Source organism: Pinus tabuliformis, chromosome X (assembly GCF_031772625.1).
Source record: "Pinus tabuliformis cultivar Carrire ecotype Pingquan chromosome X, CPIR1, whole genome shotgun sequence".
NCBI classification, from domain to species: domain Eukaryota; kingdom Viridiplantae; phylum Streptophyta; class Pinopsida; order Pinales; family Pinaceae; genus Pinus; species Pinus tabuliformis.
Genome location: NC_142308.1, coordinates 1,475,567,771 through 1,475,594,217, shown reverse-complemented (window position 1 = coordinate 1,475,594,217; position 26,447 = coordinate 1,475,567,771).

Genomic DNA, 26,447 nt, shown 5'->3' with positions numbered 1-26,447 from the left:
TATACTAGGTGTCACTCTAATCATTGTGTTTATCTCAAATGGCAAAATGATGGCAACTATATTATATTGTTATTGTATGTAGATGACATGCTTGTTGCAGGTTCTAACATGCAGGAGATAAATGTGCTCAAAAGAAAATTGGAAAACTCATTTGCAATGAAGGATTTGGGTGCTGCAAAACAAATACTTGGTATGAGAATAACTAGAGACAGGAAGAATCGCAAATTAACATTGTCTCAAAGTGAGTACATAGAAAAGGTGTTGAAAAGGTTTAATATGCAGAATGAAAAACCAGTTAGTATACCTTTGGCTAGACATTTCAAATTAAGTAAGGAGGCGTGTCCCAAGACTCAGGAAGAAATGGCTCATATGTCTAAAGTTCCATATGCATCAGCAATTGGAAGCTTAATGTACGCAATGGTTTGCACAAGACCTGATATTGAACATGCAGTGGAGTTGTGAGCAGGTACATGAACAATCCAGGAAAAGAACATTGGATGGTAGTGAAGTGGATTCTCAAGTATTTGAGAGGTACCACAAATCAAGCATTATGCTTTGGTGGTTCAAACATTGCTCTAGAGGGATATGTTGATGCAGATATGGTAGGTGACAGAGATGACAGGAGGAGCACTACAAGATATGTATTCACTGTAGGTGGAATAGCTGTCAGTTAGGTTTCAAAATCCAAAGTGTTGTTGCACTTTCAACAACAGAAGCAGAGTATGTTGGTGCTACAGAGGCTAGTAAAGAAATGAAAAGGTTTCTGGATGAATTAGGTAAGAAGCAGGAGTTGGGCAGGTTATACAGTGACAGCCAAAGTTCCATACATCTTGCAAAGAACTCTGCATTTCATTCCAAGACTAAACATATACAACTCAAGTACCATTTCATATGATCAACATTGGAAGATGGAAAATTGAAGCTGGAAAAGATACACACTAGCCAGAATCCTGCAGATATGCTAAAAAAAGTTGTAACTAGGGAGAAACAGAGAATCTGCTCAGTTTCAATTGGTCTTCAAGTATGATGAAGAAGATGAGAAATAGGCAGGTCCAAAGTGGAGTCATTATCTAGCAAATGAAGCAGTGGTGGAGTTTCTATAATCAGTATCCAAGTGGGAGATTGTTGGGTGTGGAGCTTGATTATATTCTGTATTCAAAGGTTTTAGCCGGATGTATACCCCAGGAAGACTGTACACCCCTCCACGCGGGGGAGTGCGAGGGGAACTTGTCCCCCCCGCGAGGGTCCGGGGGCCAGCGGTCCCCCGGCGGTGGCTCGGGGGCAGTGCCCCCAAAGCTAAAAATAGATGTAAAATTGCCTTGTAAAAGTCTAGTAATTTCTAGTCAATCTGGGCCGTTCATTAGGCGGATGATCTGACAGTAGAAGTTATGTTTAGTTTAGGGTTTTTTGCCCTAGAAGGCAACCCATCACTATATATGAGGGAATTGTATTGCATCTATGTAGATCTATATTTTGAGTGAGGAAGAGAGAGGAGATTGAGAGCAAAGAGGGTGTTACAGTGGATCTGTTGTAGGTTGTATCTTTTCAGTTTGCTGGATAATATAATAAAATAAGGACTGGCTGTTTCTCCGTGGACGTAGCCCAAACTGGGTGAACCACGTATATTTGTGTCTCTCTTGTTTTATGCATTTTCTGTGTTTATATTTCTGCAATATTTTATGTGTTCCATTGCTCTGTAATATATAATTTTCTAACATTAAAAACATGGAATTCATATTGATCATTTGAAATTTTAAGCAATCATAGATCTTCCTATGCCTTCTTCTCTCCTTAATCTCCAATGACTCCAAGTGAAGGCTAAATTTCTGCGAAGGTTTGTCCCTAAATACGCTAAGTTGACTAGAGGATTCACTCACCTGTTAAAGAAATGGGTTCCCTTCCATTGGGACGATGCTGCTCAAATGACGTTTGAAGCCTTGAAAGATGTACTAATTTGGGCACCTTTGTTATATCCCCTCGATTACCAACATGATTATTTCCTGTATCTCGCCGCTATTGTTACTACCATCACAATGGTATTGGTCTAAGGGGATGATATAGGGACAGAACATCCCATTTACTGCTTGAGTCAGAATCTCAATGATATTAACGTCAAGTACACTCACGTTAAGAAGTTAGCTCTGGCAATTGTTCAAGTTTTCCAAAGATTTCTCCATTATATATTGCTTTAGAAAACTAAGGTAATTTTATATTGCAATCCTATGACATAGATTTTGTCACGTCAATTTCTGGGGGGCAAGTACTCTAAATGGATCATCATCCTACAAGATTTTGACTTGGAATTCATCAAATCCAAGTCAAAGAAATCCTTAGTTTTTGTTGGGCTAATTTGTGACCTTCCCGCTGATGGTTTTAAATCCATGTCTTAAAATTCAATCCTAGACATGTCATTGTTTCTGATTTTGTCATTTGACCCTTGGTATGGAGACATGCTTGTATATCTCCAAACCCAAACTTTCTGGTCTAATACATCTCTCTCTGAACAACGACATATTCGATAACAAGCGAAATATTATATAATGATTGGTGAAACCTTCTATCGCTGTGGTATTGATTCAGTTTTCTGAAGGTGCCACACTCATGAGGAGGTGAAGAAAGTACTTAATCAATGCCACTCAAGGGCATGTGGTGGTCATTTATCTAGTTATGCTACCATACGTCAGATCCTACGTGTTGGTTACTTTTGGCCTACCATTTTTCGTGATTGTATTCTCACTGTCCAAAAGTGTCATTCATGCCAAAGTTTTGATCGTAAGATTCATGCCCCACCCACACCTATGTATCCTATTATCGATGTAGTTTGTTTTGCGGAATGGGGTATCGATTTCATGACATGTAACCCTCACTCGGTCAGGGGGGGGGGGCACATTTGTGTATAATTATAGCAGTTGATTACTTTACCAAATGGGCCAAGGTGATGCCTACATTTAACAATATCAATGAAACAACTGTATATTGTCCAACCATGTCATCACATAAGTTCGTGTTTTGCAAACCATAGTTACAGATCACGAAAAACATTTCTAGAATCATAAGATGACCAAACTGACCGCCAAGCTGATATTTTCCCATGATAGTTCCACTCCCTACTATCCACAGGCGAATGGAAATGTTGAGGCTATCAACAAGGTTCTTAAAACTATGCTTCAATGTATTATAGAGGTCCATAAATCAGACTATTTTTTTTTTTTGCTGCCTTGTGGGCATACCGAACATCCATTGGGACTGCTATTGGATTTACACTGTTTCAATTGGTTTATGTTCTGGAAGCTATCTTTTCGATAGAATGTGAGATTCGGTTATTGAAACTAGCTACAGAACTCCTCCCTGCCACTTCTATAGAAGAGGAATGCCTTTTACGTGTCACGTGCTTAGATGAGACGCAATGTGATGCCACTTTAGCTAATGAATCTCATAAGAGACATATCGGGGTGTAGTATGACAAGAGTGTCAAGCCTCGCGTTTTCTCAAAAGGAGAGCTTGATCTGCTTTACGATTAGGATTATGATAAATTAGGTTCAGGAAAGTTCGATTCAATGTGGCTAGGTCCATATCTTGTCAAACATGTTCTTGTAAAAGGGGCCTATGAGCTTGTAGACTTTGAGGGTGTTCCACTTGCATAGCCTAGAAATGTGTTGTACCTTACAAAATACTATGCTTTATTTTGCATAGTACACTGTGTACATGATGTATATAAGTGTGTTGAGTGTGTTTGTAGTGTGTTCTTTTAGATTTTCCTTCAGTTTTTGTTAATCCCATTTACGCACATGTTAGCATCCTTGGAACCATTTGTTGGTTATGCTGATGGTGCTAGTCGTAGTACTTGGAACCTATCTTCTGTAGCATGGGTCATATTTGATCCATATGGCGAGTTAGTGAGTCTACATGGTATTTGTCTCAATCAATCTACTAATAAAATCGTTGAGTATAGCGCAGTGATTGAACTACTATTTGATGTTATTTCACAATGGTATCTGTTGTATAGTCATCAGATTGGACTCACAACTTATAGTACTACAATTGGCTAATATCTACTTAGTTAGAAGTCTAGCTATGCTTCGCTTTTTATTAAGGTTTCATCTTCTAGAAAGAAATTTTGATTACATCCAATATCAACACATTTCTAGAAATCTAAATACATTGAGAGATGGACTGACTAATCATGGTTTAGATAGACATTTACGAAACATGTAAATAATTTCAATACACATCACATAAATTGAAAACGATAATAGAAATGTAGGAAGCACTGAAGATAAATATATATAAATGTTTTATTTTACAAAATTTGTGCCTGAGACACATATGGCCACATGACCTATCATATCCAAAATATACATGAAAATATGGAAGTATTCCTCCTAGTAGACTAATCATAATGCTCATGATAATATGCCACTGCATGAGATATATTATGTAGTAGCTAACCGATACACCCTAACACTCCAATAGTATGTCACTGTAATCACATAGGAATCTAGTCAACTGTGGTATCAACTATGCCATGTGTCAACCCCTCCATATGACATTCTACCTCTATGAGGGTCTCTACCATGTTGAGATCATGTAGTACTTCCCGTTCTAATGCAACATACTGTACTGGTGTTGGTGACGATTGTTGGTCTCCTGCTCGTTGGAGATATGACGTACACATAGGTTGAATAGGTCCAATATCTACACATGAAAATCGATAGTTTAGTTCCAGAAACATATAAAACACAAAAAAAATTGCAAAACTAAAAATAAAAAATGGTCATAATATCTTACCTATAGCACCCCATTTCTCTCCCTTAGGAAGAGCGAGCTCTAGGTCTCCACGGAAGTCCACCCTTGCATATGGATACTCATCCACCATGGTAATCTGCATGTGCAACCATCTGAAGAAAACCAGTGTGAAGCTCATGGCCGATGGACTTGCATGGCGGGACATGAGATCTATCCACCTCCTCATCTGTGGAACTTGTTAGGGTCCTATAATAATAGGATTCATAATTTTGAATTGGCTATGGTTAGTCTTGTAATATTGTACATATTTTTTCTTTCTACAAAATGTTTTCCATATTAAAAATTAAAAAATGTAAAGAGGGTATGTCCTAAAAGAATAATCAAAGGACAAAAAGAAAGAGAAAAGGATAAAAAAAGGAAGTGAAAAATATGAACCCCAAAATGAAATAAAACAGATCATGAAAGTGTGAAAATTCAAGTGCCACTACTTTTTACTTTGCCATGAAAAATAAGGTTGTGTGCAGCTTTTCATAAATGCCACAATCCATGATCGTCAAATAGCTTAATCTTGACTCACTCATGTTTTAAATTTCATGTTGATAGATAGAGAATAAGGATCTAGCCAAACTGTTTAACCTTGGCAGATCAGTAGTTAGGTAGAGAATAAAAATGTGCTCATCAGCTTAATCTGAGCCATTGGAAGTTATAAGGTTAGAATTAGATAGTTTTCTTGTCAAAAGAAAAGGAAATAAAGGGTCTGCAAGCTCAAATGCACCCAATAAAGTGAAGAAAAAATGTTAGGATAAATAAAGGGTAGGTAGAAGAAAGGTTGAAAATGTACAAGGTTGCTTAGTCAAAAGCACATTTATCATGCTTAATCCTATGTTTCATGTGCAAGAGCATTTATGAGAGTGAAAAGATATTCACAAGCTTGTTTGGTTAATTTCCCCTCATTTCATTTCACCCCCACATACTTACTTACTAATTTCCCCATTCTCCCATTATTTCTTATAAAATCCCCTTTTCCCCTCATCTTGACCCTTACCCCTTGGTTTCACACATTCCCCTAGGGATTGCCCTGCAAAAATCATCCCCCTATCCAAAACCCCTTTTCCCTAGTGTGAAAACCATTCCCCATTGCAAATATTACCATCCCCCCTATTGATTCCCTTATTTACCTTCAAAACCCATAAAAACCCCCTTATCCTAAGTTTTTACCCCCTCGCATAAGTTAACTAACTCCTCACTTCATATTTCGCCGATAAACCCTTTTAACCCACCAACCCTTGGTGCAGTTAAAAATCCCACCACAGTAACCCCTGGTCGCTCTCCGTTAAACCCATTGCTTATATTTTTAAATCCCTACCTTAGTTATTAATTAATTACAATTAGTTGTAATTAAATCCTTGGCCTCGATTCCCTCCATGCATCTTGACCATGCGACAACCATCTGATCTCCCACCCCCAGATCCAATAGTGCACATCCATATCACGCACGTTCACCGTCCAATAGATAGCATCCCAAGAGCACGCGAGAATCGCGGTTCTGCCTGGGCACTATTCTGCTACATGGAGGCCCCCACCTAAATCACATGCTTGCGAAAAATACAGCCTACCCTCCAAAAGTGGTGTGATGGCCCAAAAAACCACCTCCCCGCCAAGACCAAAAACTGTCCACTTTTCATTTTTACTTTCCGTGCGAAAATGTGACCGTTGCCGGTTAAAAGGACGGAGAAGCCCCATTTCATTCTTTTCGCTCGTTTTCATTGTGAATGTTGCTCAGGCCATTCTGTGACACCTTGAACCTCTACAACCAAAATTGACCACTGTCTGCCGCCTGAAGAAGCTCCAGACACCAAATTCAAGTAGGAAGTTCATAGTTGCAGCCACCGTACCCTCTGCACTCTCCATTGAACTTAGTTTGTAGCCCATGCAACCAAATTCCAGGTATTCTTGGGAAAACCAGAGCGACTTTTTAATTTGAAAATGCACGGTCCAATTGAAAGATTAATTAATTGAAATTAATTAATATTTGCCTAAATTGAAGAATAATTCACTTGAATACCCAAAGCCCTTCTTTTGAAAATTGTAAATACCCTCTCACTGTACCAGAGCTTCCAAACCTTACTTCTGCAACAATTACAAGCCTAATTCATACCTCTACTCCTAAATATGGCTTCCCATATCTCTTTAGACGTGAGACCTCTGTCAACCCATCCCCTGGACATCGACCACCTGGCATTAGTAGACATGGATTTTCAAATAAAAGATACTGCTTCACAACCTTACCTCCTAAAGCTCCACTGCTAGAGTAAGGATAAATTCCTAAACCAAAACGATGACATGCACCCTTGGGAATCAAATTTACCCAAGTATTTATTCCCAGAAGTGCACCCATTCCCTGATATCATACATTTATGTCATGCCTGCTATATTCCTAGCCAAAGAGCTATTGTTGTCCCTAACAAGAAACTGTTATTCACGATCACTGTAGAGTCTATTAACCAAACGCTACAGGTCCAAAAAAGCCCTAATGAGACCCCATTGTCTATTGGTGACTTGCTAGACCTATATGTCAAATTAGACCTGGCTAAAATAACACAAATTTTCCAGACTTTCATCATAGAAGACTGCCATACTCCCACAAATAGTCCACCTTATGCTGCCACCATATTTTTAGAGAAAGTCAAACAAATTATTACCATGCTCTCTTGCATCCTAGGATATACCTCAGATGAGCATGTGGATGAGGTTATCCTAGCCTTTCTTTCCATTTTCAGCCCAGGAAAGCCTCTTACTGTCATGTACAACTATGCTCAGTTCATTGCAAACAGGATGCATGAACAGTTCACAAGATTCCCAACTGAGAGATTTTTCAAGTACTCTTCAGTATTATTTCATATGTTTTGTATTATCAATCAGATAAATTCCCTGTCAGCATCCAGAAATTGGATACCAAAGGGAATCAAATGTCAATTATTTATTGGACACCCTTGATCCAGAAATACTCCACTACATTCACCTATAAGGATTTCATCGATTCATTTGTCCATCCAGTCATGAACATGTTGACCAATACCCCTCAGCCCAGAATCAGCCAAGAAATCAAAAGGGTGTTATAGTTGTCCAAGAACAACAAGGAAGGAGACTGGTATCTGTACCCGAACCACACATAAATTAGAATTTATGGATGCCAACTTGCCCTTTATAAACTGCCCAAATACCTCCCTATGAGGATATTTGCACTGGAATATTTTAGGCAGATCATCAATTCAGATGAAGTCAACTTCCTAGCATCTAGGAAGAAGACCCAATTTAAAATGAAAAACCAATTGGGCCCCTTCATATGTAATAATAGAGAAGTTGGACCTGAGGCTGACAAGATATTGTAGGACATGAAATTTGGGAACAACTTTATGTGGTAGTATGACCCTCATGTGGTCATAAATAAGTTGAGAATCAAGGTCAAATTGGGACCTTTCATCCATCATCCTTGACCTGATATTGATAAATTTTCCAACCAATCAAAATGGTTGGAGAATACATTAATTGACATGGATAACACATTAGTGGATGTAGAAAATACACTGTTTGATGTTGAGAAGAAAATTGATCAAAGTTCTTTCCTGCAGGTTCCAGAACTAGGGAAACCAATGAATAATCCTCCTGATTTACAGACCCCAACAAATGATGAGAGGAATTCAAAGAGAAACAGGGAGGAGGGTTCTAGTTTTTCCATGGATGCGACAGATGAGCATTTTGAGATTAGAAAAAGGCCCAAGCTAAATCCTGTGACTGAACAGGAAGAAAACATTGAATCAGTGGAAATCACTGACATTGAAACAATGGGCAAAAGAAGCAAAGGCACAACTGCTTCAGGTGAAACACAACATCCATCAACCTCTAACACCCAGCTGATAGAGAGACAACTCAGTGTTGAGGTTTCTTCCTTTACCAAGCCAGCTGATAAGGAAAAATATATTAAGGACAGGTACAAGGAGATCAAGATGAGAAATGAGAAGTTGAAAGCTGAAACATATGCCTAATACTTCAAGCACACACCAGCCAATCAGAGCATATTGATGTCAACTTTTGACATCAAAGAAGGAAAAATGAAGGTGCCCTTTATGTAGCCTACTATTCAATAGCCAAAAACATTTGCTAACTACAGAAAAACTGATTTTGAGGTGTTTGCCAGGGATTTTCATCCCATTGAACTTATATAATTTCAAAAATAGGTTGGAGAGATGATCTACTCGACCCTAATAGGAAAGGCCATGGCTGCACATAGGCTGCAAGGTTCACTAAAAAAATCACAACGCAATATAAATTGGAAAAGACATCCTCACAGACCAAGGACAATAGGATCAAGTCATTGGAGGACTTGGTAATTGAGTTAGGCCATGATCCAAGTGACATAAAAGCTGCTGAAAAGTTGATCAAGATGAAGAATGAGGATATAATAGCTCTCAAGAAACAACTAAAGCTGCCTCATTCAGAACACCCACAAACAAGAGAGGTCATGGAGAGTGTTAGGCCCCTATACTACTAGTGTAACCCCTTATTGTTATTAGTACAACCCACTTATTATATTGATGTACCCATGTAGTGCCCATATTGTTACTATTGTGCCCCATAGAAGCCCACTATTGTTATTATTGTACCCTTACATTATTATTGTTATGTCGGCTCTGATTATGTTATGATCCCTTAGACTCCTATATATAGAAAGGAGGTATTTTCATTTGTATCATCCAAGAATTGTTCATTTATGTAATGTAAAGGAGGTTTCTCCCTCGAAGAGGCTAAATTCTAAGGCGTTGATCTATCTTTTCTATCTTTTCTTGAGCTGGTTTCATAACATTTGGTATCAGAGCTTTGGATTCTAGGGTTTCGCTGCTCCAAACAGGGCATCATGGCATTCTCACTATAACTTTTTTTATGCGACATTTCAGAAGCTAAAAAAAAACCCATTTGAGAAGAATTCGCGCTGAATCTCGAGTCCGAATTTCAGAGCTTTTCGCGCTATATTTGCAGAGATATGACCTGAGGAACTTGGTATTTTTGCAAACTCCTGAATTACATTCCAAACAGGTGACCTGGGGAGAATCATCATAACTTTCTCTCTAAGCATCATATTTAAATTTCGTAAGAAGGTACAGAAAGAGGACGGACTTTAGTTTCTTGTATATGTTTTTTAGAGCCAAAGGTCAAAACAGTGACATGTGGCACTTCATACAAGTTAGATCTTTTGGAAAGGTCTGTAATCAAGTCATCTTGGGAGATTGTGCATAACTCTTTCTTGGAGAATCCAATTTGTATCAGACTGGTGGCATTAGAAAGAGGACATAGAGGTCTACTATAGATCACAATTTCAGAACTTAGAGATCCGAAAGTACATAGTTACAGTCATTTCAAGATCGAGCTCCTAAAATCAAGAAAAAGCAAGATGAAGAAGTTTGATGGCAAGAATCCGGTAAATTGGATACTTCAGATGGAGCAATATTTTGATCTACATGGTGTACCACTGTTACAAAAGGTATGTATTGCATCTTCATATTTAGAACCAGATCAATTTTTATGCTAGGAAGGGCTTTGTTCTCGTAAACAACTTGTTACGTGGTCAATTTTCATGGAGGAAATGATAGCACATTATGAGGATACAAAGAGCAACACTTTCTTTAGAGCAACACCACAACAATTGGAAAGAGTAAAAGGGATTTGTGACATAGTGGAAAGAAAAATTATGGAAACCAGGAAGCATACCCGTCACAACTATAAAGATGGAAGTGTTGTTTCTCCTAGCCTTCCACAACCTAGAAGGGTTACACCACAACAATTGGAAGAAAAAAGAGAAAAAGGGCTTTGTTACAATTGTGATAGCAAATGCACTAAAGGTCATAAGTGCGCTGAGAAGAAATTATTTTACATAGAATATGAAGAGGAGGAAGAAAAGGATCAAGAAACATCAAAAGAAGAAGATATATGCCAGGACCCCACCCCAGAGAAAGAAGAAATGAATCAGATGATATCTTGTAAAGCATTGGCAAGAATTACCACTCCTCAAACTCTCAAGATAGAAGGATATATCAAGAAAAAAAAGGTGCAAGAAGTGAAAGATCACATCGAGAAAGAAGAAATGAATCCAACCATATCTTGTAATTCATTGGTCGAAATTAACACTCCTCAAACTATCAAGATAGAAGGACATATCAAGAAGAAAAATGTTCAAGAAGTGAAAGATCACATCGAGCATCAAGAAATGAATCCGACCATATCTTGTAAAGGATTGGAAGAAATTACCACTCCTCAAACTCTAGTGATAGAAGGACATATCAAGAAGAAAAATGTTCAAGCAGTGAAAGATCACATCGAGCATCAACAACAAGTTCTTCAACTTTTAAAGGATAACACCACTTCAGTGCAAAATCAAACGAAACAATAGGTACATCAACGTTGTAGTGAAAAATGTTTTGATGTAGGTGATTGGGTATTTTTACTACTACATCTCAAGCAAGCTACTTATGAGAAGGAAATGTTGGCAATACTACATGCACTTATAAAATGGCGACCTTACCGAATGGGAAGACTCTTCAAGGATGAGGATGTGGAAGCATTGTTTTGTGCTATTTCTATTATCCAACCAGATTAGATAAATGGAGAAAGGGATGAATGGAAGAAGGACGAAGAAGTATGGCCACTTATTCAAAAGTTGCAAAAGATCCCAATTCAAACAATATTGCCAGAAATTGAAGAGGAAGGAAAAATCATATTGGAACCTGGAGCAGTCATAGAAACAAGAACCCGACAATTACGAAATCAATCAATTTTAGAGTATCTCATCAAGTGGAAGAACTTAACCACTAAAGATTCCACATGGGAGGACAAGAATTTTATACAGAAGCATCAAGAACTACTCAAGCGCTGAGGACAACGCTTTTTGAAGGAGAGGGGCATGTTAGGCCCCTATACTACTAGTGTAACCCCTTATTGTTATTAGTACAACCCACTTATTATATTGATGTACCCATGTAGTGCCCATGTTGTTACTATTGTGCCCCATAGAAGCCCACTATTGTTATTATTGTACCCTTACATTATTATTGTTATGTCGGCTCTGATTATGTTATGACCCCTTAGACTCCTATATATAGAAAGGAGGTATTTTCATTTGTATCATCCAAGAATTGTTCATTTATGTAATGTAAAGGAGGTTGCCCCCTTGAAGAGGCTAAATTCTAAGGCGTTGATCTATCTTTTCTCTCTTTTCTTGAGTTGGTTTCATAACAGAGAGCCAAACAAATCATGAGGAGATGATGGACCGGTGCTTCAATTGAATGATCAGTTGAGGGAAATGGAAAAAGAGTTATGATGAGCCTCATAAATGGGCAACTATATGGGCTCATTTTACCTCCTAACTTAGTCAACACAACCATTCTCTTACCTTATTCTATTATTTTCTGATTATATTTATGCTTATATAGTGAGTTGAGTTAGTTATTGTGCCATGTGGTCTAACATATATTTAATGCAGATTATTGATGGGTTTTGAGGTCAAAGTCAAGGATCCAGTGGAAAAATTGCAGCAATAACTTGAAGTGGACAGAGGAGAGGACTTATAGGAGGGAATCCCCCTCATTTATTACTCCTCACTTTCAATTCCCCTTCTCGGAGTACAAGCAACCGAATCATGCACTAGAAGGCAGCCAAGTAAGTGGAAGATAACTGATGATTATCTCGAGTTTTGGGAGCCAAGCCTCCTTGATTTTAAGGAATATGTTGATAGCTTCATTTGTATAAGTAGAGAGGCCTAGGGCCTCACTAGGGTCGGATTTTTTCTTATGTAAACTCTGCTCAAACTTTGAGCTTATTATTTTTGTGACAATTTTATGTAATCTTGCTATTGTTTTGATAATGAAGATGGAATCCTTTTTGAGCTAGCACTCAGTTACCTCAAGGGTTGAAGCTTTTGGGTTAGGGCCCAATCCAAGCAACCAAGATCCTCTTTACTTGTATCTATATGCTTTGTTTCAGTTTGTAGAATAGGATGTTGTTAGATGTATTTCTTTAATGGTTAAGAATAGGTTGCTTTTGATGATTCAGTAGTTTGATTCCATTTGTGCTTTCTGTAGCAGGTTAAGCAATGATAAGAAAAAATTCAAAAGGCTAGCAATAGGGCCTTGTCCTCCCTTCTTCCCTTTGGGACCATGATTTGAGGCAAAGACTCTCTTGCTGCCCCCAAAACACAGATTTTCCTCCTTCATAGGACTTCTAATGGTTGCAGCTTTTTAGTAGGTTATAGTCCAGCTTTGCTTTGCTTTAGATATTTTTCATCATGCTCACTTCCTGTTTTGCAATAGTCTTCTTTCATGCTTTCCTTTCCTACAAAATTTCTCAGCATTTCCTTTCATAGATCATGGTTTAGACCATTTTTATGTAAAACTCTGTTTTTCCTGAATGCATTCATCATACTTTTTGCTTGATTTCCTTTGTTTACTGTCAGTTTATATGCATCAGATCTCCTCCAGTAGTAGGCCAGCTTATCAGCAATCACACCCTCCATCTGATCCATGCCCTATAGGTCTCCCAAATCTCACCTCAATTCTGCCCTAGTTTCCTGCATTTTTCCATAGAACTTGTTCCTCTCTCCTTGAGCAAACCCAATCATCTTTCTCTCTCCTAGCGGTTCATGGTAGACCTTAGGTGCCCTAACACCTCATTCCAACCTTCATCCACCTTTGTTACCCACTCTCACACCCTCAAAATAGTGAAAAACTGCTCTCGGCCTCCTCCTGTAGGCCTCATGTAGTTACCTTGTTTTCCTCTTGTAGATTTCCTGTGTCCTCCTGTGGATTTTCCTGTAGGCTTTCTTTTGAAGGTTTAGTGTGGGAAAATCCTCTCGAAGGCCACCTGAGACCTCCTATGACCCATCCACACCATCCTACATCCTCTCAAGTCCCAAAACCTCCCTCCAACGTCACCTGTTCGCTACACACAATAAATTACATGCATGTCAAATTCACATAAAAGCACATAAAATTCCAAAAATATGTTTTTTGCTTATTTACTTCCAGAAATAGCATAGTTAGATGTTGTTTACTTCCTTGAGTAGGTAATGGCATTCCTTTCATGGTTTTCATAGTGTTTTCTGCAAAAGTAGAATTAGTTGGTTAAATTAGGGTTTATTAGGTTTGCTTTACATTTCAGTCTTTCTCCTTTCTACAATTCGAATAGCCTCTATAGAGTAATCTTTGCTTCCTTTCATCAGACATAGAGCTTCTTCTAAAACCTATAGAAGTTGGCTTGAGCTCCTCGTGATCTTGCGCCAGCTGACCAAGTGACAACCTGCAGTGAGAACTAGTACTTGTGCATACAACATCGATGCTTCCAAGTTTTTTACGAACTACCGGGTCGATAAGAGTAAAGTAGGAAGCCCAGGAGTTGCAACATTATTGCTGCAATACTGGTGCTCACCACTTTTTGGCATCGTTGCCGGGGAAGCGTCAGAGTATTCTGTGATTACTGCTTTCTTCTATTTCCTATTTCAACATTCTGCTAATAGTTTATTTCAGCAAAAATAGACTAGTCATTTCTTTTCTTTCAAGTTCTACATTTCCTTTCTTTCCTTCCAATTCTGCAAATTTCATTTCAGCAAAAGTAGACTAGTCATTTATTTTCTTTCAGTTCTGCATTTCCTTGCTTTCCTTTTCAATTCTGCAAATTTCCATTCAACAAGTTCATTTTAGCTAGTTGCAATTTGTTCAGTTTAATCACAATTTCAGTTTCTGCAGTTAATTTCAGTGTGAGGAAAAAGAAACGAAAACCAATCAAAAATATTTCCTTTCATGCCTTATAGGAATAGAGATAATTCAGGAAAATTTTTGCCCAACACCCCCACTGCCTCACACAACCAACCTTCTCTATTCTTCGGTGGCTGTGATCAAGAAGAACCCTTAAGTGAACATCCATAAATATTTGAAGAACCTATAGGGGAAGAAGAAGAAGAAAACATTCCTCCTGAGCTAATGGTTGAAAACAAAAATGCTAGGGGAAATGGAGAGAGAATAGAAGGTACCTTTCCCATTTGGGAGACCAATGGGGATACCAAAATGAAGAATATAAGTCCTTCAGCCTTACCTCACTTCCATGGTCTAACTACAGAAGATCCCGACACCATCTTGTTCGAGTTTGTTATCATTTATCGAACTTATGCAGAAGACGAGCAAAAGTTGAAACTATTCCTTTCTACTCTCAAGGATGCAGCATTACGCTGGTTCATGGGATTACCTGGCAATATCATCAAAACATGGGCTTAGATGCAACATGCCTTTAATGACAACTATCGAGACTATTGTAGGTCAAAAGACACCAAAGAAGAAATCTTTCGAATGACCATGGGAAGTGATGAGTCCTTGGAAGATTATGAAGAGAGCTTCCAGCTCAGTTACAAAAGGGCCAGGTGTACACTTGACCCCGAGTCTCTGAAGTTGGTCCTGCTTAGGGGAATTCAGGAAGACCTTCTAGACACCCTCCATCTATTGGCCAGGGGGGACATCTACCAACTCTCTTATGAGGACATAAAGACTACTTTTAGAAACTATTCTAGAGCAACCAGAAGGAAAGGTAGGGGGAGTCAAACCATAGCCAGTACCTCTTCTTCCAATTCATCCATTAAAGGTGAAATTGAAAAAACATGCCGGAAGACTTTATGAGTGAGATGCTGTAGACTCTTGCAATGCAATTGGATACCTTACATATCAAAAGAAAACAAGAGGAAGTAGAGAGGGCTTTGGCCATTTTTTGTCCTAGATGCACCAGGAGGCATCCTAGGAATGAATGCCCATTGAACTGTATAGAGGTTTGTTCAGTCCATGAAGAAGATCAGTCTATAGATAAGTGCCCTTCCTTGCCCAGATTTAAAGCTGTATACCAAGGGGTTGAAGGAGCCACTGAACCTATTTATTACATAAACCAAAGGAGACCGCATGGACCTAGACCATATTATCAGGGGATGCAAGGGATATCTCAGGCATACTACAACCCCAACCAAGTCACCTCCATACCTTCTTGGGGCCCTCCTACTCATCCTTCCTGGTCCACGCCTCCTCCTTCGTCCTTCACATCTCAATATCATGCCCAACTAGCCACCCATTCATTTCAATCCTATGCTCAGCTGCAACCTCAGTGGAATGCATCTCATCAGGGGTGGAGGCCCCAATACAACTCTCCTCCCGCTCTTTTTCCTCCACCACCTGCCCAACCACAACCATTACCTTCTGCTCCACCAAGGCAACCCCAAATGCCTGCCCAACCAAATCCAAACCCGAATAACAGACATGCTTAACAAGTGTATAGTGGGGAACCATCATGCCCAACTTATGTTGTGGAGATTTAAGAAATTAACTTGCGATCCAGGAAAGTGCCGCGAGATAGCCAGCCTGCACCCAGGGAGGTTGAGGAAGACAAAGAGGAAAGCGAACCTAAAGCAAATCCACCCTTTCCTGAGAGATTATCCATGACAATCCAGCCTACCCCAGAAGAGACTGAACTCATGGGAGAATTGAAATAGTTATGTGTGAAGATACCACTTCTCCAAGCCATAAAAGATGTGCCTATTTACAATAGGTTGATCAAAGGGAAGTGCTTTAGACATCCAGGAAGGCGCAAGAGAGATGCCCCAACCATCAATGTCATAGGACAACTGTCCAACCTAATGATGGGGCAGTTAATCTGTCCAAAATATATGGACCCTAGAAGCCCAGTAGTTGATGTCCACATTAATGGCACAACGATCCCGCATACCTTGATTGATTTGGGAGCTGCCATTAATGTGATGACAAAGGACACAATGCTCAAACTTAACCTCTAGGGCTCCTTGAGGAAGACCACGACAGTGTTGCAGCTAGCAGACCACTCCACTGTGACCCCTGAGGGGATTGTGGAAGATATGATGGTCTCCATTGATTCTTGGGAGTACCCTGTCGATTTCTTAATCCTCTAGCCAAAGGCAAAGCTCACTGGGTATCCTCTCATTCTGGGAAGGCCCTGGTTGGCTACAACTGATGCCTACATCAGCTGCTAAGCTAGGAACATGACCATAAAGGACAGGCATATGTCCAAGCAGTTAACCTTATATCCTCCTGCCCAACCCTTGCTAGAACATGATCTGCCTCTCTAGTTGGAGGATGAGGATGAGGCTGAAGTTTATTTTGCACCACTTTGTGCATTGGGGATCGCCATGGGGGAAAACCACAAGATGAGGATGATATGATTGAAAATTTGATTCAGAATCCACCTCCCAGTGTATCACCATTAGAGGACATAGTAAGAGAAACCAAAAACAACCCCTCAATTGATCTCTGTGTGGCCAATCCTACTTCTCTCCATGTCAAAAACATAGAGTTCAGCTCAGAAAGAACATTGAAAATCAATCCATCCTGTCACACAGAATAAGTCAATCTTGTGGACAAGATAGACCTTCCTAGAATCTAAAGAAGACCTAATGACAAGCAAACCAATCAGACACCATCTTTCTCTAAATATGCTTTTATAAACAAAGGCAAACAAGTGTTTTTAGGCCTACCTTAGGTCCAACGCAAGTTTGTGGAAGCCTCGCTCCTTCGATTCCAAATGAGCTCCTTTGTCATGAATCTGCAAACACAAACAAGCAAACAAATTAAATAGCACCTGAAAAGCCAATATCATAAAACATATTTAACATGAAAGTCAAGGAGTTCATGAAACAAATGACATGAGACACTTGTTGAGAAAAATGAGTTTGATTGTATTAATTCAAATCAAGAAGAACTTTACAACCTATGCCCTGACGCTGGACAAGCTCCTCCCAGGGTCCAACAAGAAGTCTCCTCTACTTTGACAAGTTTCACTCTCTTCCCAATGAAGCCAAAAAGGTATGTGATCTCTCCTCTTAAGCTGAACTAGGAAGTCTTAATTTCACCAGCATTTACCCTCAAAAATGTTTAGCTTCTAACCTCCCTAGCAACCAGCCCAATGCCTGAATTTATAGTGCAATGGAGGGAAGTTACTAGGTCCTCCTTCAAAGGGATAAAGCCCTCCTTCAAAGGGATAGCTCCTCTCATCAAGGGATTAGCTCCTTCTCTTTTGGGATGCATGAACCACCTAAGAGCGGCAAATCCACGTCAAAATTCCTTCTAGAATCATCTAGAATTAACCCAAAGTGAGTTTTTTAGAATAAACTTGCGCCTTTTTGACTTTCACAGGGGTCCACACCCACACCTTTAGGGACAGAGCGGGCAGGTCCGCGGTTTTTGTAAACAAAAGGTGCGGGACCACATGTAACAGTGAGAGAAAGTGCGGACCAGAGTTTCATTGATTTTCAATGTCTTTCTCTCATTTTCAAAGCTTGACTTGAAGAGCTGAGGTCTGAGACTTGCTTAGGAGGACAGTACAAGTGATGATAGATCCATACTGACTACAAATAATCATGGTGACGATATTTTTTGTGTAACAGATTGCCCCCTAAAGTGCGAAGTCTGTAGTAGATGAGGATTTCATTTATCATTTAGGAAGAGTGAAGTACTTTATCATTTTGAGGATCATCTTGTAGAGAGCCCGGTTGGAACCTGTAAAAAACATTCAATGCAAGATACATATATGAGATCATATCATCGCTGAGGTAGGCATTCCCATACACAGATCAAAACTGACTTAGAAAACTAACTACTGCTCTGATACAGGAATGATCTTGTAAAACATCACAAGTATAGACTCATATGGACACAGTATGGACGCAGCCATCTGTTTATGAATAGTCCATTATATAATGAATACAAAATTCCTCGCAGCCTGGATTGTGGAAACTAGATCTAGGGTCTTCATTTCTACTTCCCGAAACAATACGATTCTATCCATGCGAATGAATGTGTTGATGTCGAACATGGTAGAAACCACTTGATTACCAATCAATGATGTAAACTGTTAACAAGTGTGAGAGAAACCACCAGTGATGTCAATGGCTCTCAAAGTACCCAGTACAATCCATGAGATGTGAATAAATGTGTTGATGTCGAACATGTCACAAAATCCTTTGATCGAAGGTCAATGATGCAAACTGTCGTCAAAGGTGAGAAACCTGCCATTGAGGCATGCAGATCCCAAGGTACTGACGATTTCTAGATCATCTTTCTAGATAATGAGCTGAAGTCGATAGAAAGCGATCCGTCGCAGGCAAGCCCACAACACGAAATCATAGATCAAGTTGAAGAAATTTAGTTGCAAGGACTGACTCAGGGATGGTCAAGATGGATGACAGATATTTTGCAGATGAATGGCTTATTGGCAGTGACCTCTTGAACACATAACGACACGACAGATGGCTTGGTGACAATTGACCCAAAGTTAATACCCAGAAACTGGCTGAAGACTTTCAATGTGGTTTGATCAACTGTTAGGCAAAGGATTTCCCAACCCAGGTGAATAAAAGTGTCGTGTTCAAGAGTGGTTACAAAGTATGACAAACAGGCTCATTTTTCTCTCTTTTCCCCCACCATTTCTGGCAAGTACCTCTTTATTTTTGACAAGCTTGAGGAGGATAACATTTGCTTGATTATAAGCTCATCCTTTGGATGAGTCCAACTTAGTTTAAATTCAAACCCTAAGAAGGAGTGGTTCGTTCTTGTTTGTAATTGAACAGATCCTTTACTGTGAAATTTTAACGAGTCCAGTATAGGAGAAACTCGACGTTTTTCAATTTTAGAGAGTCTAAAAAAACTTAAGAAAACTCCAGTGTTGACCTTTTTCGTAAATTTGTGTCTCCCAAGCCCGAAAAAGTATAAAATAATACTTGAGAGAACCGCTTGATCTTTACGAAAAAGTAAAAAAGCAATCAACGACACGTCGTTTTATAACCAATATCGAATTTGAAACGACAAAAATCCAACAATCTTTTCATGTTTTTACGGTCGGAAAAGCGCTGTAAGTGGACCGTCTTTTAATTCCGTTTTAACGATTTTAAAAGAAAAACTCGGCGATCTTTTCATGTTTCAGGAGTCAGAAAAGAGCTTAAAGGTGACTCTAAATGTTTTTTCGTCGAAAATGATAGATTTCACCTGAAAAATCCGTTATCCTGAACAAAAACACAAACATTACTCATACTTGTTTGAAATGGATAAAAATGTTGCAAAAATACCTTTCCAAAGTGAAACATAAGAAAATTTGCAATTTATTTACTCAAAAAATTTATAAAAAGGGCCTTCATCAATTCATTTTTATCGTTTGAGTTTTGGGTGAGAAAATAGTGCTTTTGTTCAGAAAACTTCCCGTGAAGATTGCGGAAAATCCAACCGTCGGAATCGAACGCCGTCTTCTCCAGGTAATCCACATCATCCTACTCTTCATTTTTAACCGTTTCATTTCTTGTTTTAGGCTTTCATTTCATTTTTTGGAGGGTTTTTAGGCTTAAAACCCGCGCGCGGGGGCCCGCAGGTGTACCACTGCTGGCCTGCGGACCCCGACTTTTTCTCCATTGGGAAAAAGTCAGGGGTCCGCACCTTCCATGTAGACAAGGTGCGGATCCACGCACTGTGTCTAGCCCGGAGGGTGCGGTCCCCGCCGCAAGGGTTTTTAACCCAAAATTTCTCAAAATTGGCCCAAACAAAATAATTTCTAGCATTCTAATTTATCTTTTTACTTGATTTAGAGAGTACATCATGCTAGATTGGCGTGAACGAGAGCATGAGGACGTGGATGCTGCCACATGGAATCATCAACATTCACTTGATGCTTTGAAGGCGTGCAGCTTGTACAAATTCTGGGCCATTCCTGGCATGAGGGCTCAGGTGGATTTCTTACAGTGGCTGGTTAACAGATGGAGCATACAAGACCATTGCTTCTTCATTGGTGGCCACCAGCTCGAAATCGAGCCGATAGACATATATTTCTTGACCGGTTTGCCTAAGAGAGGCGAGGACTTGACTCTATTCGGGGCTAGGCCAGGTGGCCAGTCTGTCGATAGCCTCCGGCTAGAGTTCTGCAATAGCCAGGCTAGAGACAAAGGGATAGACATAAAAACCATATCCCTTCCTGAACTCATGGTGATCGCATTTACTGTCACCAGACTTTGCGGGAGTGTCGCATTACATATTGCCACCGGATCCCAAATGCGTATGGCAGTTGATTGCTTTCGAGGCACCATCTTCAACTGGTGCGATGCTGTGTTGGCCAATGTGAAAGGCCAACTGACCAGAGCCAAGAACGGACAACTAAAGACCTTTGGTTATGGGGCTTTGGTTGTGAGTTTTGGTCTGGAGAGGGTTCCCATGTTGATCCCGCAGCACCTTACTGTTGGAGCTGGGGTTCCTCGAGAGCCCAAACTGATGCGATGGGTCACAGTTATGGCCCGTCATCTGGACGAGAGGACAGAGGTTGCTTGATTCAAACCTGAGTATTTCCAATGGTTGGAAAACCAGGTTTTTTCTATTCAGGACTTGCCTTATGCTAGGTTAGATTTTTGTGGTGACCCAGACATGGCTCTTCCACCAGGAGAGTAGTGGGATGACTCAAGTAAAATCATTTTCAACATTTTTCCTATTTTTATTTTTTTTATTTTTCTATCATCCAAAACTGATAGCAAAAGTTTCAAATGCAGATGTGGGTCCACAGCGACCAGCCGCTCTCCGGCCTTACGAAAGGAAACAACCAGTTGCAGCCGCGCCAGCCTCATAGGATGAATCAACAGAGGTTTTGGCCGAGTTGGAGGGTCATCTCGAGTGCTTGACAGGAGATATTCCGGAGACCACTATAGATGACATTCCTCGTCGACTTCAACGCTATGTGATTGGGGTCCCAGGACCTTTTAGGAGGTTCCTTTGCAAGGTGGCCCGTGCAGTGGTTTCTTATTGAGATCATCACCAGTGATACGATGATCGCCTATTGTGGGCACATATGACATTTTTGTTTTTTGTACTTATCATTTTTGCCGATCATAAGGTGTTTTTCAACCTATGATCGAGGGCGATGTATTTTTTGACACACTCCTATATATATATATATATCACTATTACCGGCTTATCTTGTAAATCATGTTATGGAATAGTTTTAAATTTACATGTATGATTATTGCAAATGTTTACTTAACATTCGAGAAGCAATTACATCTGCTAATGTATTTAAAGATCTTGGAATATGCTGATACTCAATATAATCAAATTCACATTCCAAGAGACACACTCTCAAAAATAATCTTAATAACACTGGATTTCTAATGGCATACACTCTATTAAGCTGTAATACAACGAGTTTAGAATCTAACCTCACTATCAAACTCTGAATCCCAAATGAAATAGATTCAGATAATAACTCAATCACTGCACTATACTCGGCAATGTTGTTCGTTGTTTGACCGAGGCTTACCCCATGCATAGATACTAACTAGTCAGAGGGCGAATAGATAACCCAAGCTGCGGAAGAAATGTTCCGTGTATTACGACAAGCACCATCAGCGAAACCAATGTATGTTTGGAGAGGCATCGACATCTGCAATATCAAGAGTAAAACCAAGATAATCAGGAATAATGATGAAAAAACACTCTCTAAGCTTAAGCACACTGTTTAAACTAAAACACACCAGCTAGAAAGAAGAGCTATCCTAACTAAAAATCTCCACACCCATTCTTTAAGCATAATACCTCTTCAGGTAAAGACCATTTCTGGGTTTACCCAAAGAGTCCTCATCAAAGTCTACCAATTCATAGGCCCCTTTTGATAGCTTTCGCTTGACAACATAGGGACCATGCCACATAGGAACGAATTTTCCAGCGGCTAATTTATCATTAGCTTGATCGTAAGCCAAGACTAGATCTCCTTCCGAAAAATTTCGAGGGGTCACATTTCAATCATACTGAGCTTTCATACGTTTTGCGTGAGTCTCGATCGCCAATGCAGCATCACGTCGATTCTCATCTAATTGCGCCAAGTATAACAAACACTTTTCCTCTTCGGAAGTGGCTGGAAGTAACTCGATGGCCATTTGCAGTGACGGGATTTCACATTCAATGGGTAACACAGCTTCCAGACCATAGACTAGTTGGAAAGGAGTGAACCCTGTTGATGTTTTTACTGAAGTTCGGTACGCCCAAAGCGCCGAAAATAGCATGTTATGCCAATTCGACCGATGAATCCCAATGATTCGTCGGATCATGATGACTAAAACTTTGTTGATGGATTCAACCAGACCATTAGCTTGTGGATAATAAGGAGTTGAACTATCATGACGCAAACTAAGCTGGCCTGTAAGTTCGGTCATGATAACATTTTGAAAATGACGCCCATGATCAGTGATTATCGCTTGTGGGACACCAAACCTAGCAATTATATGATTGAACATGAAAATTGCAGTTTTCTTGCCGTCTGCCTCAAATGTAGGCATCGCCTCGGCCCACTTGGTAAAATAATCTACCGCAAGGATGATATACGCATGCCCCCCAGCCGAGTGAGGGTTACATGTAATAAAATTGATACCCCATTTGGCAAAAGGACCAACGGCAATTATAGGGTGGATAGGAGCAGGTGGAGCACGCATCTTTCCATCAAAAATTTGGTAGTTGTGGCATTTTCGGACCGCAGTAATACAATCTTTAAACAAAGACGGCCAGAAGTAGCCAATATCTTTTGGGTTGTGGCATACCCAGACATATGACCGCCACACGCTCCAGAGTGACAGTCATTTAGAACCCTTTCAGCTTCCTCGTGAGTTAAACAACGTCGAAAAACAGAGTCCGCCCCACGGCGATAAAGAGTATCTCCAATAATCCTGTATTGTTGGGACTGGAATCGAATTTTCTGACGTTCTGACCTTCAAATTTCTAGCCGAAAGGATTGGGTTTGGAGATAAATGATGATATCCCCAAACCACGGATCTAAAGTGCTGATTAGAAACAAGGATTCGTCCGCAATGGACTCCTCCGCGACAGTATCCGTGTCAGCACGCGGGAAGTCACACATTAACTCCGCAAAAACTAAAGATTTCTTAGACTTAGATTTTTCAAATTCCAAGTCGAACTCTTGTAGGATAACAATCCATTTAGAGTACTTGCCCCCTAGCAATTGCTTGGTCAAAATGTAGAGCATAGGGTTGCAATCAGAAATTACTGTAGTTTTACGTAGTAAAATGTAGTGACGAAAATGCTGGACAGCTTGAACAACTGCCAATGCCAATTTCTCCACATGTGAGTATTTTAGCTCAGTTGGATTTAAAGTTCGACTAAGGTAATATATCACATGTTCAGTACCGAATTCATCTTCCTGAACTAAGACCATTTCAATGGTGGAATGAGAGGCAGCGAGATACAAGAAGTAATCCTGGTTGTAGTTGGGAGGATGCAATAACGGTGCATGGGTCAACGCGTGTTTGAGTGCATCAAAAGATTTCTGAGCTATCTCATCCCCATAGAATGGAGTATTCTGTTTCAACAACCGGGTAAAACCCTTTGTAACCTTGGCATAGTTAGGAATGAATCGTCGTAAAAGGTTTGCTTTCCGTTGCAAACTTTGGAGTTGGCGAAGACTCGAAGGAGGAGGCAATTTGACAATAGCTTCGACCTTCGAGGGATCAACGCGAATGCCGGCTTTCGAAACTACAAACCCTAGAAATCGACCCGTTTCTATACAGAAGACACATTTGTGTGGGTTCAACCGAATTCGATAATGCCTACACCTCATAAAGATTACTCGTAAATGGACAAGGTGATCAGCTCGATGTAATGAGTGAGCAGGCAAGTCATCGAGATAGGGTTGCACAATGTGCTTGATGTCATGAAACACATAAGACATGGCCCTTTGAAAAGTTGCTTCGGCATTCTTGAGCCCAAAAGGTAACTTGCAATAAGAAAATGTCCCCCATGGACAAATGAAAGCCGTTTTTGGTTGATCGGTAGGTAGAATATTGATTTGATTGTATCTGGAAAAACCATCCATGAAGGAGAATATTTCACTGCCGGCACAATCATCAATGATTTGATCGATATAGGGAGTTGGGTAATTGTCCTTTGGATAGGATCGATTAATGTCCCTATAATCGATGCATATTCTTATTGTTCCTTGCTTTTTGTTAACCGGAACAATATTCGATACCCAATCCGTTAACGGGATCAGATAAATGAAACCTGCTTTGAGTAATTTTTCAACTTCTGCTTTAATTGCAGTAGCTTTTCTTGGGTGAATCTGACGCAAACGTTGCCGGACGGGTTTAGCGTCTGGGTAAGTCTTGATCTCATGAACAAAAATCGCGGGATCATTTCCTGGCATTTCCTCATAGGACCAGGCAAACACGTCGCGGAATTCTTGAAATAGGGCCTTATATATTTGAATTTCGTCATCTGTACATGAGGCACCTATATGAATGTTCTCAACAATTCCAGGCTTAACCGAAATGTCAATAGGAATAGTTCGAGAGATGTTTCCCAAATTTAACTCTGAATCGGGATGTTTCATTGGATTCTGAGGTTCCTTGACATATTCAGTCGTAAAAATTGATGAAAAATCATATTCAAAACTATCATTCTCGGGTAAAAACAAAGATCTGTGATGGAGATCTTCCCATGGTAAATCATCTACACATAGGATTTCATGAATTTTCTCATCAGGGTGAACAAGTTCAGAAAACATGATTAAATCCGAGCTTGATGTGAAAAGTGATTCCTCACGGACCACATTCATGAAGTCAATTTCGGTTGAAGATGGGTCGGTAAACGATTGCATGGCCTCATACGCAATTTCATATGGACTCAAAGGCATGACATCACCAAATGAGTCTATCTCAGATTCAGAAGGAACGATCCAAGGATCATCATAAACAATGGTGTCTGACGTAATCATATGAATGGTTGCAAATGAAGACGATGCGTTGATCAGAGGAAAAGGAAAAGTTCCCAGTAAACCGGCATCTTTAACTAGTCCTACTCCAACATCCTTATACGGGATAGTCGTTTTACTGACATGCTGAATACTTTCAGAAGAGGCTGGGTCGGATGAAAAGTAAGCCAGCTGGTCTATTGTTACGATCTTTCCATTATGAGGAAACTTTATAACCCGAAAGACCGATGAAACGACCGCTGTCATAGCATAAGACCAACTTCGACCCAAGAGAAGGTTGTAATCTAGAGGGGCATCAACCACCTCCACATCTAGATTAACGGTTTTTCCTTCAACCCCTATAGGCAAATCCTGTAGAATTCCAAAAGGATGAAACCCACGGCCATCAAAGGCCTTTATAATCATCGGGGATTGATTTAGCGAAGGAGAACCAAGCGATCTCCAACACTGTATCGACATAATACACGTTGAGGCTCCCTCATCAATCACAGTTCGATGAATAGGCCTGTTTTTGACTATCACTGGAATCTAGAAAGCCATTTGATGAGGCAAACGTGGTGTACTATTTTCTAGATTGAAAATTATTAGGTTCGAGTCCTGAACGTCAACAGCTCCTATAGCCGACAAAAGTAATTTACGCTGTGCTGGACATGATTGCAGCACCTCCAAAGCCGACATTGCTGAGGGTGAAACAGCTAAATCCTCAACAATGTTATAGTTCTGAGCCGCTCTTGCATGTGGATTGAAAGCTGACTTTCGAAGTATACCCTTGGCGGGCAGTTTGATTACTAGGTTTGGATTAGGTTTCTCGATCTATAGTGGATCGGAACCGGGAGCTGAGATTGATGGAT